Genomic DNA, 15,393 nt, shown 5'->3' with positions numbered 1-15,393 from the left:
CTATCACAGCGCAGAAATGAAAGGTCAGTGTGGTGAACCTCATTAGGAATGGTAATATTAAACTTTGCTCTTGGAATATACTTTGGGGGTGGATGATAAATTTGCCGTATAGCCTGTTTTTGTGACCATTTTCAAGCCTCATCTTCAGACACCTTGGCTGCTTTTGGGAGTTTCTTAACTGCTGAATAACCCTTCCAATAATGTTTGGGACTGTAATAGATCTTTTCCATTTATAGTAATTTATAGTAATAAATAAAGTAAATGTCTAATATGCCTTAGCAATTTTATAAGAAACAAGACCAGAAACTGCCATCACAGCAGCAATAAATACAATTCACGATCTTTCTGTTCCTCAGAAGGTACATAGTAATCAGAAAGTTGGGGTTTATCGGGAAGAGGACGTAATTGCTCTCTAACTTTGTAATACTCTTGCGTAGCCATATCAACATCTTGAAATATCTTCACAGCATATTGTTGCTGTCTTAGTTTTTCACAAATAAAATCTAAATGTTGAATTCTCTCTTTCTGCCATTCTGCTGTTGCTACCAGAAGTTGTTCTAGTGCTTTATTATGATGATTCTGTAAACTTCTAATGAGTCAGTTCTTTTGAGTTTGCTAAATAAATACCGGTAATTACTTCCAGTGAATGCTAAGGCATTTGCTATTGCCCTACCAATAAGTAACGCTACTGATGCCATATTATATTATACACAAATTTACTTCAGTATATCTGGTGGTAGGATGCCTTGTTTCTCAAGCTTGACTTTTGTAGACAAAGCAAGGCCAATATCAAGAGTTACCATTATAGCATCTGCTCCAGTGAAGTCAAAGGGTGTTGAAGCTCTTGTAAAGGCTAACTACAGCTGCATGATATGCGGTATTCACAATTTCTTTACCATCAGTGTTCGATGTTGCCATTGTCTCTATATTATTATAGAATCAATAGTCAGTTAATCCTTATAAAATGGGTCAGGTCCTTGCTTCACCCCAATCTTTGGTTCTTGCTCAACTGAGTTTGATTTTAAAGTATCTTGTTTTGCTCAGATTTCCTATATGCAACCTCACCTTCACTTACTAATGCTACTGCAGCCATAGTACTTGTGGGATTAATGCATTGTCATTGATGATCTAGTGCACTAGGGGTTGTACTAGACTCAGGTACCTCTACTTTTGATTTACAAAGTTTTTAAAGTACTTCTTCATGATTTACTTTTCTGGCTGCAGCACCTTTTCTGCCAGCATCAACTTTCTTCAGATTCTTTGTTACTTGCTTCTTCACTTCTTCACATTTTTATTGAATTGACAATGTTTAACAGTAGATACAGCTGTGGTAAATGGAGCTAAGAACATAGCAAACTTTGATATAGCCCACAGGTAAAACTATTAAGTGCATGACCCAGGAGTGTGGATCACTTCAAGATCAGTAGCCAATCTTGACTGCTCATCAGTTGGGAGATCTGTACATACTGGCTGCTTGAGAATACAGTTGTATGAATGTACTACTAAGTGATTTTGTAATTACTGATCCTAAGCATGCTTCATATCTTGTATAAAGCTGGTCTATTTCTGCATCTTTAATCGCTTAGATGTTATCAGTACTAAAATCTTTCCCTTGATATTTTTTGCCTGTCCTCTTGATGCAATAAGCCTTTCACGTTTGGGTTCTGGGGGTACCTGTTAAGTTTTGACTTCAAGTAATTGTTTTGCAAACTCGTCAGATGCCATCTTATATCTAACAACGTGTCTTTTAACTTTGATATATTTGTAAATAATGTAACAAAAAATAAGAATTGCTAAGCAATGTTAAGTAACTATTGAGTATTGTTAAACACATTATGCAGAATAGTTCACTAATTTTCAAGCAATACAAAAAGCAACAGGTTGATCAGTCTTTCGACAGGCGCAATAGCTGAATGGTTAAAGCGTTGGGCTTTCAGTCTGAGGGTCCCGGGTTCGAATCACGGTGACAGCACCAGGTGGGTAAAGGGTGGAGATTTTTTGGATCTCCCAGGTCAACATATGTGCAGACCTGCTAGTGCCTGAACCCCCTTCATGTGTATATGCAAGCAGAAGATCAAATATGCACGTTAAAGATCCTGTAATCCATGTCAGCGTTCGGTGGGTTATGGAAATAAGAACATACCCAGCATGCACACCCCTGAAAGCGGAGTATGGCTGCCAACATGGTGGGTTAAAAATGGTCATACATGTAAAAGCCCACTCGCATATATTTGAGTGAATGTGGGAGTTGCAGCCCACGAATGCAGAAGAAGAAGAAGAAGAAGAATTATTAACTTTGAATGCTTGGTTTCTGCTAATGTATTCCTAACTTTTTTACATTCATCTTTCCCTTAGACATTCTCAATTCAAAGGAGTCTTTATCCTTACAATGAAAAAAAGTGACCCATTTTGTTTGTTTATGGTCAGTGAGAACTGAATTATATTTCTGAGTCAAGATCCACACTGATTGGTCTGCATGTCTGCCAGAGAATGTAAGTTTACTCAACACCAGCTTCTTTTGAGTAAGAGCCTTTAAGTCACTACAATCATCAGTAATATGCAATATTGGCTCTTCTGCGAATATTTCAAAAAACGATTGTAACCAATCATGAAGTATATCACCGGGATCTATAAGATTGATCTCAGGGTCTTTTTTAACCCAGTTTCATGACTGGTAGGTTTTATCATAGTTGATTGTAGGACAGGGAATGACTGTGCTCAAACACACCGCAATATTCACTCTCGAATAAATTTAGTATTACCACACCCTGTCTGCCCACAAATAATTACAGAATGTGCTTCTTTAGTAAACAGCTTCGACAAATCTTACATCTTCTATATCTAACTGTGCATCCATGATTACAAATTATATGTATGTGTTCAGTGGCCCCACCTTTTCAGGCTTTTTAATAATCTGAATTGTAATACCCTCAGATGCATTTTCAATGTGACGTCCACTCACGTGAAGAGAATTATCATGTGTAGTGCGCATACCTAGCCACATGGCATATTTATTTGTTAAATACTCACCGACAGTGACATCTGCCAGTTCTTAATCTTTTGAAACTATCTAGTAATCTACTTTAGGATCACATATTTGAGTTCAGAAAAAAAATTCTGATTTCATCCCACTGCTGATAAGAATGCATACCTTGACTAAACAGTTAATTTGGCACACCCTCAAAAATAACCTCAACCTTAGTGATTTTAGGATTATAGTAGTTGTCAAACAGCAGTAGTACCAGTTTCATACTTTTTGCCAGCGCATTCAGATTAATATTCAAGAGGGTGTCAGACTTGTTCAGAGGAAATTTTCGATGTCATAGTACTCTATCATATAGAATAGTGAGCTTGCCTAAGTGATGATTGGCTATCTGTCTTGCAAGTTCAGGATGTGTGAGCTTCTCAAACTCTAGACTAATCCCTTCTATAGTATATGATGCTCCAGAGTCATGACTATTGATAACTTTACTATAAGAATTAAAGGTAAGTTCATACTTAAGCAGAACACTGATAAAATAGCACATTAGATTCCAAAAACACAGTCAAGTGGAATGCAAAACTGATTATTGTAAGCATCTTCGGTGATGGAGACATCTTTCTTATATGCGCCAGTATGCAGTTGCGTAACATTTCTACTATTAAGTCAACGCCTTGATAAACAGCGTTAGCTCGTTCTTGCCAAGGTCGCTAAAGATTTCCATAGGTATAAAATACATCACGTATCTTCTACACTCATTATTTCATTACCAGAAATGTGAATGGTTGTTTTGTGTACAATAGCTCTGCTATTATTATCAATGAGCATTCTGTTTTCATTTGCCAAAGCTTTCGACGAAATCTTGAATGTTGTTTGAAAACTCCCTGGAACGATCACATCATCATCACCTGAATTAGGAAAGCGCACGAGAAGGTGTTAATTTTGGTCAATAGTAGATAGTTTTACAACATTCTGATGCACCCCTTTTATTCCTCATGGCTGCTGCAAACTTCTCATTGGGTAAAACTTTCTTCCAATCATTATATCTAAACATGAAATAGATTGCATATATTCAATATGGCTGAAGATTACAATGTCTTTCATACAACAGAATGTGTTGCAACAACAGAGCCTGGAGACTCTGTAACCTCTTCTTTATAGACAGAATTATTTAAGAGAGCAGTTGCTGATTTTATTATAAATATTTGGGGCAAGAGCCCACAACTGGGTGAAATTATGCAAATTTTGAACTTGATAGGGCTGGTATATTACGACTAAAGAATAATCTAGATTTTAATATTAATACTTGCACTAAACAACTGCTGGCATTTTCAGCTTTTGGCTAAAAGAACTGGTAGTGCTAATGAACTTGGTTTTATAGAGTGGAGAAATATCAAAGCTGAAGGGGTAGCAGCTCTCCAAAACGCTGATACCAGGTTAGGTGAAGTAGCATCAAATCTTGAGAACATAGAGATGAAAGACTTTATGTCAGGGGAGAATACTATAAACACTTCAGTTGAAACACAACTGAATGATAGTATACATATTGTGGACTCTTTACTTGAAATACCCACACATACTTGCTGAAGTACTTAAAACTGTAGATGAACCTCCCCTAAACACTAGGAGACAGAGTAAATACGGTTGTGAACTCAGGCTTAGAATTAGATAAGGCCATGCCAACACAGCGTGGTAATCTTATGACAACCTCTCCAAACTATACAGCCATGACAAAATATCACATCTGAAAATAAGAATTTGGTGTGTAGAGTTGGCTGACAAACATGTAAGACAATTGGGTTCAGAGCTAAATGACCTAAATGTTGAGCGTTCTGCACAACTAGAATCAATATCAGCTAATATAGAAGCACTGATATAGATATAGTTTGTACATTTATGAATAAAAGACTGCAATTTAAAGCCAAGAAACATAATGAGATTTGTGTGGTTGCTGAGTCAAAACTAAACACCATGAGTGATCTTATTTCTAAAGCGTTGGAAGATTATGAGATAACAGATGAAGAGTTCAACCTCATTCTGTCTGAAGTTGACAAATACAATGCAATGACAGCAAAGAAGCAAGTAGGTATCAGTGAGGTAGAAAAAAACAAAAACGAGCTGATCCAGAGGGAGAGATGGGGGTAATGTTGTCCATGTGTAAAAAGATATTAGAAAAACAATGATAAATTGTCCTATTTAAATGAATTACTTTCATATATACACATGGAATACAATTTCAACTTCGACGCAGCAGTTCAGCAGATTACTATTCACAAATGGCATGGTGTACCAGAGGTGTTTACAAAGTGATTGATTACAAGCCTAAAGGTAAGTATGGCCCGAACATGATTGTAACTTTAAAACCTAAAGATGGTGACAAGCTAAGAGCTTGGGGCCACCGTCCCTTATAAAAAAAAAAATTGTTCTTTCAAAGCCATATAGTGGTGATCATGATGTTGTCATGATAAAAAAAAAAAAAGTCTCAAAGATCACTCATCAAATAATGGTCATAAATATGTTGACATTCAAGTTGTCATAGACTAAAGAATGGCAAACCAACAAAGAAGTTGCCTCCTGAAGTTGCCTGCAGAGGTTTGCTGTGGGTGCCATGGGGTCTCAAGTGAGATGTAAACATGGTTAGATGGGCGCATATTTCTTTCAACAAAAATGGCAGCCCTGAGTGTGCTTTAAAAAAAAAAAAAATTTTACCATGATTTTTAAATTATCAGGCCCTCTAGTCAAAAAAACCAGGATGCTGAGAGCTTTTGGATTTGAGAGCAACAAGGGAGAGAACTGGATATTAATGGAGCCATTCAACTGAATACATGCATCTTATTTGTTTCTGTCAATTACTGGCAGCAATTTAGATTAGTTTTTTTTTTCTGAGTTAGTTGTGTACAGTCAAAGATTCAACAATGATAAAAGATATTTATGTCCAATCACAGTGTGTAGGTCTGAGAGTGAGGGTGAAATTCACTTGGCTTTTTGCTGTCCAGTACTTGATGATCTCAGAATACTGAAAAGCCGAAGTTTTGTAGCAAATTTTTAGGCTGACCATACTTTTGTCTTCATAAAATGAAAACGTAATTAAAAACTTTACTGTGTTTTTTTTTCTTTCTGAAATGAAGTATTATGAATGAATGTTATATAGTCTGATATATATATATATATATATATATATATATATATATATCAGACTATATATATATATATATATATGATAGTCAGTCGTGTCCGACTATGACCATCAGAACAGCAGAGGAGGCAACTGCTGTTCCGACTATTTGGGCTAGAATTTGATTATAGTGGAGAGTGTCTTGACCAAGTACATCCCCACTCTCTCGGCCAAGAGGGTTTTAGGACAGTCGGCGTTGGGATGGTTCCCAAAGGCCAACTAGCCCACAAGGCTGCAGCACTAAGAGCCAGTGCAATTTTGCCTCCTAGTTTGAGAGTCATAGTCCTTCACAAAAGACTAAACCTGGTTTAGTGAGAAAGTGTTGAATGAATGTGTTGCGATCGATGGTTTTAACACTCCGTACAGAATGGACAGAGACTGCAAGAAAGTGGGGAAGAAAATGGGTGGTGGCGTGTGCCTGTATGTCAACGAGAAGTGGTGTGACAGTGCGAATGTGTGTGTGAAGAAGCAACTGTGTACACAGGAACTTGAACTCATATCAGTGTCGCTGAGGCCTTGATACCTGCCACATGAGTTCGGCCGGATTTTTCTGACTGTTGTGTACGCCCCAGTCTTTGACCAGGCATCTGCTGCACGTGCAGGACAGACGATCGCAGGTGTTGTTCGCGACCTTCAACTCATCTCTGCCGACGCCCCGTGTTTTATTGTTGGAGATTTTAATCACTGTGATTTAAAGAAAGCCTTACCTTCTTTTAAACAATATGTTACCTGCCGGACCCGACGGGACAAGACAGTCGATCTATGTTATAGGAACATTCCTAATGCCTACAAATCTGTTCCCTTGCACCAGTGGGTGTATCTGATCATGATGTTGTTCATTTAATCCCAGCCTACAGACCAAAGATACAGACAGAGCCGATTGTGAAAAAGAGTGTGAAAGTTTGGACGTCAGAGAGTGTGGATGAACTGAGAGGATGTTTTGATTGTACTGATTGGAGTGTTGACTGACCCATGTGAGAATGTTCATGAAGCAGCTGATGTTGTTACATCTTATATCAGTTTCTGTGAAGACATGATAATTCCGACAAAAATAATTAAACTTTTCCCCAACAACAAACCATGGATCTCAAAGTCTCTCAAAACAATTTTAAACGAAAAAAAAAGGTAGCGTTTCAGTCAGGGAACAAGGAGGATAGAAAACTGATACAAAAGAAGCTTAGAGGTGAATTACGAAGGGGACAGAGGGAATTCAAATCAAAAGTAGAGCAACAGTTTCAGACAGGAAAAATGGCAGATGCATGGGATGGGTTAAGAATTATCACTGGAGAAACGAAAAGGAAAACAGTAGTTTGTGAAATGAAAAAGGATGAACAGCTTGATTTTTCAAACAAACTGAATGATTTCTACTGTCGCTTTGAAAGGAATGATATGGGAAGGGAACTGGATAGTGTTATCTCACAGTTGCAGGAAAAGATCAAAGATAGGAACACAGGTGAGGACTTAGAGATCGATGCAAAAGTTGTTGAATCTTTATTTTTAAAAGTGAATGTCACGAAGGCAATTGGCCCCGACAATATCTGCGGAAAATTACTCATGTGCTTCCCAGTTGTGTGACATGTTCTGTACAATTTTCAACTGGTCTCTGAAGGACTGCTCTGTCCCCAGCATCTGGAAAAAATCTACTATCTGTCCTATCCCAAAGAAAAAGAACCCAGCTGCACTGAATGATTACCGTCTTGTTGCCCTGACTTCAATAGTGATGAAATGCTTTGAAAAAATTATTCTTCGCCATCTTCTTTCTTTCACTGAACAGCAGCTTGACTCTCTTCAGTTTGCTTATAAAACACACAGAAGTACTGACGATGCTATCCTAACTCTCCTTCATAATGCTTTCCTTCATTTGAATAACATGGGATCTTTTGTTCGTATCCTTTTTGTTGACTTCTCTTCTGCTTTTAACACAATACAGCCTCATCTCCTTGACCTCAAACTGCTAGGCATGGATGTTGATCCGAAGCTTACTCTTTGGATAGTAAGTTTTCTTCTCAATAGAACTCAGTCCGTCCACTTTCATTCTGCCCACTCTTCTCTAAAATCTACTTCTACTGGTGCACCCCAAGGTACAGTGCTGTCCCCTGTTCTTTTTACACTGTACACAAATGACTGCAGAGGCACGGAGGAAACCTCGGTCATTAAATATTCTGATGATTCAGCAATTGAAGATCTGTCCAACACTGATGCTATTTATTTCAGTGAAATTAAAAAGTTCTGTTCTTGGTGTGAGAAAAACTATTTGGATCTCAACGTATTGAAAACAAAAGAAATGTTAAGAGATTTTCGGAAAGACCCCTTGCCTGTAGCTAACCTTGTTATTGATGGTCAAACAGTGGAGAGGGTCAATGAATATAGATATTTAGGGACCATCTTAGACAATAAGCTGACTTTTGACAGAAATGTTGATTCCATGCATAAGAAATGTCAATCTAGAATTTTTTGTTTACAGAAGCTTAGAAATGTTGGTATAAATTCAAATATTCTTCAAAGTTATTATCGTTGTTGTATCGAGTCCATGCTCACAGTTTCATTTATGTGCTGGTATGGAAGTTTGGGAGTGAGGAGTAAGCGTGTTTGGAACGATGTCATGAGTGTATGCAGTAAAATTGTGGGAGTGAAACAAGCCAGTATGCAAGAGCTGTATGAAAGTCGACTGGTTAAAAAAAAAGCAGGCAGATAGCAACTGACGACACCCATATTTTAGCAAAGTATTATGAGCTATTGCCATCAGGACGACGCTACAGAACTTTTAAGTTGAAATCCAGAGCTCTGAAGACTTTTATTCCACGTTCAATCCACCTTTTAAATTCTTGAGAACTGTGTGTGTGTGGGTGGGTGTGTGTGTGTGTGTGTGTGTGTGTGTGTGTGCGTGCGTGCGCGCACTCTCACGTCAGACGTGTGAAAGTCCGTGCATCATAGGTTGTACCTTGTTCTAGTTGTGGTGTGTGTGTGTGTGTGTGTGTGTGTGTACTGAGCTTAAAAACGTGACAACTGGTTATAGTTTCAGTTTCAGTAGCTCAAGGAGGCGTCACTGCGTTCGGACAAAACCATATACGCTACACCACATCTGCCAAGCAGATGCCTGACCAGCAGCGTAACCCAACGCGCATAGTCAGGCCTTGAGAAAGAAAAAAGAAAAAAAAAAGGGGGAATAAATAATAGATAAGCTTACATAAATAAATAAATAAATAGATAAATAAATAAATAAGAATTATAATATAGAAAAAGGTAGTAGTAATAATAATAATAATATTAAAAAAAAAAAAGGACAGCAATGATGATAAATAAGCAAATAAATGTAAAACATGAAGACACACATTCACACATACACCCACACATGCATAACAGATATGCACCAGACATGCAGTTTCACAGATATGAAAGCACAGTCAAATACATATAAACGTACATGAGCTCCAACACACACACACACACACACCACACACATTACCCTGCACCTCCTCTACCCCCCTCCTCCACACACTCATTTCTAGTTTACGTATTGCAGCTTCCACAGCACACACGCACACACACACACACACTCACAGAGATGAACACTTACTTGTACAAGCACACACACATACGCCCATATCTCCCCCCCCCAACCCTCCCCCCCCACACACACATATATATATATATATATATATATATATATATATACGTTCCAATATCCTGTTGCTCCCACAGTGTAGGCATGCATACACTCACATACCTCATCCTCTACCCCACCTCCCCCCGCACCCCCACCTCCACTCACACACACATACACACACACACACACACACGCACACACGCACGCACGTGCACAGAACTCTCCTGACACTTGTGTACACTTACACTCTCTCGCATGCACAAACGCACTCAAAAGCACAGACCCACACATACACACAAACACACACATACACACACGCACAGAGGCTGCCACTGATTGGCCGCAAGAGGGATGGGAAAAGATCTCTGATGCCAAGAACGTGGCGTCTAGTGTGCTGCTCAGTCTATTGTATTTGGAAAGGCCCACAGAGACTCTGTTCCGTTTTGAAGAAATTTGCGCAATGTTGGTTTGGAAATGATGCCGATATTTGTTTGATTTGCAAAGCATCGTGCTCTACCTTTCATGTTAGACTTGCGACCGCTCCCTCTCTCTGCTTTTATTTCTTTGAGGCGATCGATGGTGTGATGGCCTTGTACCTGTTCTTTTTGATATTCTTTGACTTTTCTGAGGATTTCCGATTTTCCTAGATGTAGGCCGCTCGTTGGTGTTGCGTTACCAGCAAGTCTGTCAGCTCGCTCATTTCCCTTAACACCTGCATGTCCCGGGCAGTATGACCATGTGAGTTTTTTAATCTGAAAGTTGTGCATTGCCTTATGCCACTCTGGGCTTCCCATTCCGTTTTCAATTTTCTGTATGAGGTTCATTGAGTCGGTTAGAATCATGGCATGTTGGTTTCCGGGCGTATGGATGGACGATAGCCACTGGAGGGCATGTGTCGCAGCTTCAACTTCCATCGTTAGGCTGGAGGTTGTGACTTTGTAGGCAGCATTCTCTTCCCAAATTGTTTTTCCATTTTGTTTCGCAGTGAATCCCCAGCCAGACTGGTCTTTGGTGACTGAGCCATCTGTGTATATGATGATGTCCTCTTCTTTACTGTTTTCTTCTATGAGCAGCTTCACTTCCGCATCAGTTTTGCCCTCTGGCCATTCCCGACAATGTCTTCCTAGAGTGGGTGAAATGGCTGTGTTGAATAGATGGTTGAGGTTTTTGGGGGTTTTCTCCCATTCTTTTGTTTCTTTCAGGTCTTGTAGTCGGCATACTAGCTGGATTGTGTCTTCTGCTTGCCCCATCCATGATCTTCCTCGTCCTAGACGGCTGCCTTTTGGTTCTTTGACTGCGTCATGCAGTGGGTTTTGAGGGTTTTCTAATGCTTTGAAGTAGGTCTTGACCTGTTCTAACTTGTTTCTGGCCTGCACTGAAGGAAGGTCAAGCAGGTATCGCATGGTTTCTATGGGCGTGTCTTTTGTTGTTCCAAGGATCAGCCTCATAGCTTCATTTTGTACTCTTTCTAATTTTAGGAGGTTGCTTTGAGACGGTGTTGTTAGCCCAAGTCCGTAGTCGATCACACTGAGGACGAGTGATTGGTATAGCAGGAAGAGGTGGTGTTGTTCAATACCTTTGGTTGCCATTGCTTTTAAGACTGGTTATAATGAATGTGCAATATGTAGGAGGAATAATATGCAATATGTAGGATGAATGTACAATGGAATATGTCTAATGCTAACGTCCATATTCAAAATATATTTCTGTTAATAATTGCGATGTAATAATTAATTGCAATGTTTTTAAAAGCAAATATGTGAAATGCTTTTATTTGAGAACATATGTTTATTACTCTTGTTTAATCAAGTAATCCACGTGTGTGGGGTGGGTGGGGGGTGGGTGGGTGCGGGTGTGTGCTGATTATCTGGTTGCGGTTTTCCGTAACGTATCTTTATTCTTATCTTATGTCTATTATAATCAATGTGCAGTATAGTAGGCTGTGTTTATAATTATATTAAAATAATGTTTTTTAATTCTTTCTGTTTTTACATTAAGAATACTAGTTATTACATGCAGTGTGTGGATGTATGTATGAAACGGTGTATAAGATATTTTTTACATTTGTATTACATTTGTATCTTCGTAATATTTGTAAAAGCTGTTGTTGACTTTTACAGTTATGGTCCCCATGTTGTTTACTTGTCTATGTTGTGATAATGCACCTGACCAAATTTCTCCTGTTGGAGATAATAAAGTTTTTCTTATCTTATCTTAAGCTGTAAATGGTTTCCCACTGACTGGAGAAACCATTGATGATACAGCTCTCACTTTGCTGTTGGCCCAAATGTAAACTCTGATATGCATCACTCATGATCTACACACACACACACACATGTATACACACACACATGCATATAATTCTAATATATATGTGTGTGTGTGTGTGTATGTGCGTGCGTGCGTGTGTGTGTGTGTGTGTGTGTGTGTGTGTGTGTGTGTTTATGCATACATACATAAAGATATTTATGTGCCCATTATTACTTAACATTGTCTTTGTGTTTAAGTTTTAACCCTGGAAATCGGGCCCATGACCATGTGTTAATTCACGTGGGTTCCAGAAATAGATGTGAAGTTTAGATGAGCAGAATGCGGCACATAAAATCCACGAAACTGTCTTGTGGTATTAAACTTTTCACATTGAATAGTCTGCTTATGATCTATAATCAGCACAAAATGAAAAGAAAAAAAAAAAGAAGAAAAAAAAAAAAGAAATCAAAATCAGTTTGCCTTTGTAATTGAAATAATTTTCAAAAATAGGCTTAGTACTTTAGTAGCATAGTAGAAAGAACAGATTCATCACATATCATGGAGTTATTAAAAACAAAATTGACACTCAACATAGACACTGACTGACTGACTGAAACGATTTATTATCAGATTAACTTTTTGTTGTACTGACATTTCCGCAACCATTTGAATAAATATCAACTGAGCAACACAAAGAAAATCTAATTTGAGAAGGAAAAAAAAACACAAACAAACCAACCAAAAAAACACACAAAAAAACAAACCAAACCCCCAAAAAACAAAAACAATGATATGAATTTAAAAGAACGTATTTAACAAATCAATTTACCAAATTTCATTAATATCATTATCTCATAAAATGTTTTAACATGCACACATACTCACATACGTGTATCCCCCCCCCCCCCCTACATATATCCATGCATGCGCACACACGCCCATTCAAATTCCCCCACCTCATGCCCCTACCCCAAGTACACTTGTATAGTCACAATTTGATTTCATTTCCCCATTCCAAAGACATGTGAGTGTTCACACCCACGTGCACAAGCTCTATCCCTCTCTCTATCCCTCACACACACACACACACACACACACTCACACACACTCACACTCACACTGTCTCTCACTCTTTCTCTCTCACCTACACTTCCACCCACCCCCACACATATACAGTTGCACTAACATACCTACACACACACACACACACATCTAGATGACATATTACATGTTAGTGTCGAACAGTTCCACTAATTAGAATAATGGGAACTTTGCTCTACAAGTAAATCTGACGCTATCACCCAAAATGAAACCGTACTTTCGATTAAGTAAAACAGAGTGTAAACTCTGCAGAAAAGAGGAAACAAATTAGAAAAACCGACCAATTAGATGGCTTTTGATTAGGTCAACTGCGGTTTTTGTCAGAGACCAACCATTTTCTTTGTGAGGGTGAAAAACACTGGTCATGGCGAATGGAAGATTAAAGGATGTAATCATATCATGAAAGGGTTAGAAATGTGAATGTGTATCTGGACATTTGAGCAAAAAATGTGGGATGTCAAGGGTCTTAACACAAATACATAGTGGTGACGGTTTCAAAAATCTGCATAACAGTGCATTAGTTCTTAGCCTGTGTGTCAAGTTTCTTGTGGAAATTGATCCTGGGGAGTGGAAGGGAGGGGTGGGGGGGTTGGGGGGAGTAGTGCCTTTCCTTACTGGAAGAGAGTGATCCCACCAGAGCTTCTTATTTGAGTTTTCTAAGAACTGTTTCTGTCTGAAACTCCAGATATATGTTGAAAGAATAATACAGGCTTCAGAAACAGAAATAGGAATATTGTGATTGATTGAAACTGAATTGTTCGATGCCGCTTCCTTGGCACAAAAATCAGCCATTTCGTTGCCACAAAGATTAGAATGTTCAGGAACCGGCAAGAGTGAAATGTCGGAGCCTCACATAATTAACTGGTGGATTAAATACAAAAATTTCGTACATAATATCTGCTCATTCAGATGAAGATTGATTATTTAAAGCCATCAGTGCTGATTTTGAATCAGATAGTATAAGAATTTTTGGAGGCACAAGAGGCATATCACTAAAAAAAAAGGTGAAAAACCATCAGAATTGCAAACAATTCAACAGTAAAAATTGAACAACCTTTGGTTAAGTGGAATTTGTTTTTAATGTTAAGCTCGTGGATTACAAAAGCGGCCCCAACTTCAAAGTTACTACTGATTGATCCATCTGTGAAAACACAGAGGCAATATTTGAAATGTGTATTAATCAGTTCTTTGGCCCGACAGGCAATAATGAGTGGACTGTCACTCTTTTTTAATTGTCCATATGTAAAAATAATATTTGCTTGCTCAGTCAGCCAAGGCGGATGAAAGCAATGCAGAATTTTCGCAATCTGGGAAAGAGACAGATTGCAACTCTCAAAAAACTGACTTAGTAAAATCGAACAAAGATGTGTGTACAGCTTTGTTACAAATTTCTCTATAGACACAGACACGCACACGCACACACACACACAGACACAAAGAAAATTGACACTCAACATACACAGACACAGACACGCACACAAACACACACACACACACACACACACACACACACACACACACTGAAGCAAAAAATCCGGACACTTTTTTTTCCTGACACTTGAAGTGTGGTCAGAACATTTGTGCACTCCTATGGGAAGAATAGTTTATTTGAAATCTCTTATACTGTCCAAACTTGTGTTCCTATGGATCTTACTTCCAAATCCCCTTGATAAAGATGTACAATTATTACAGAAAATGTGTTTTGAATTTATATGGAATAAGAAACCAGACATGTTCAAACAAATATATGCAGTCCAGAATATCAAGGATGGTGGAATTGGAATACCACATATTCAAACCTTTGTACATGCTTTAAAACTATCATGGATTAGAAAGTTATATACAGGTAACTCAAACTGAAAGTGGACAAAAATATTACGAGCACTCTGTCCTGAATTACGTTACGTAGGCTCTTATGGTTCAAAAAGATTTATGAAAAGTAACTGTAATAGTTTTTGGAAAGATACATTTGTGGCATTCGATAATTTTTAGTAAGCGTGTAAATCTAGAGATGGGGAAGGAACTTGCAGCTGAACCAATCTTGTATAATGAAAAATTTAAAGTTAATAAAAGCGATTTCTGTTTTCATTCCTGGACTGCGAAAAATATCTTTTTAGTTAAAGATATCATAGTTGAAAGTTGAAATTTCCTTACATATGTTACTTTTTTTTGAAAATAGGATATAACTGTAAATTATCTTGATAACTATGGTTGTGTAGAAGCAGTCAAAGAACAAAAAATATGAAAATGGAAAGCAATGAAAGTAGAAAAGCATTTCAG

At 38.2% G+C, this 15,393-nt stretch overlaps 1 protein-coding gene across 2 annotated transcripts in view; it reads left to right on the top strand.

The window, feature by feature from the left end:
• Positions 1-15,393, top strand: part of LOC143286829 (trans-1,2-dihydrobenzene-1,2-diol dehydrogenase-like) — a 166,928-nt gene that overhangs the window by 30,025 nt on the left and 121,510 nt on the right. The gene's annotated exons all lie outside the window — the stretch shown is intronic.

This window comes from Babylonia areolata, chromosome 10, assembly GCF_041734735.1.
Source record: "Babylonia areolata isolate BAREFJ2019XMU chromosome 10, ASM4173473v1, whole genome shotgun sequence".
NCBI classification, from domain to species: Eukaryota; Metazoa; Mollusca; class Gastropoda; order Neogastropoda; family Buccinidae; genus Babylonia; species Babylonia areolata.
This window is presented reverse-complemented; position numbering and strand designations above follow the sequence as displayed.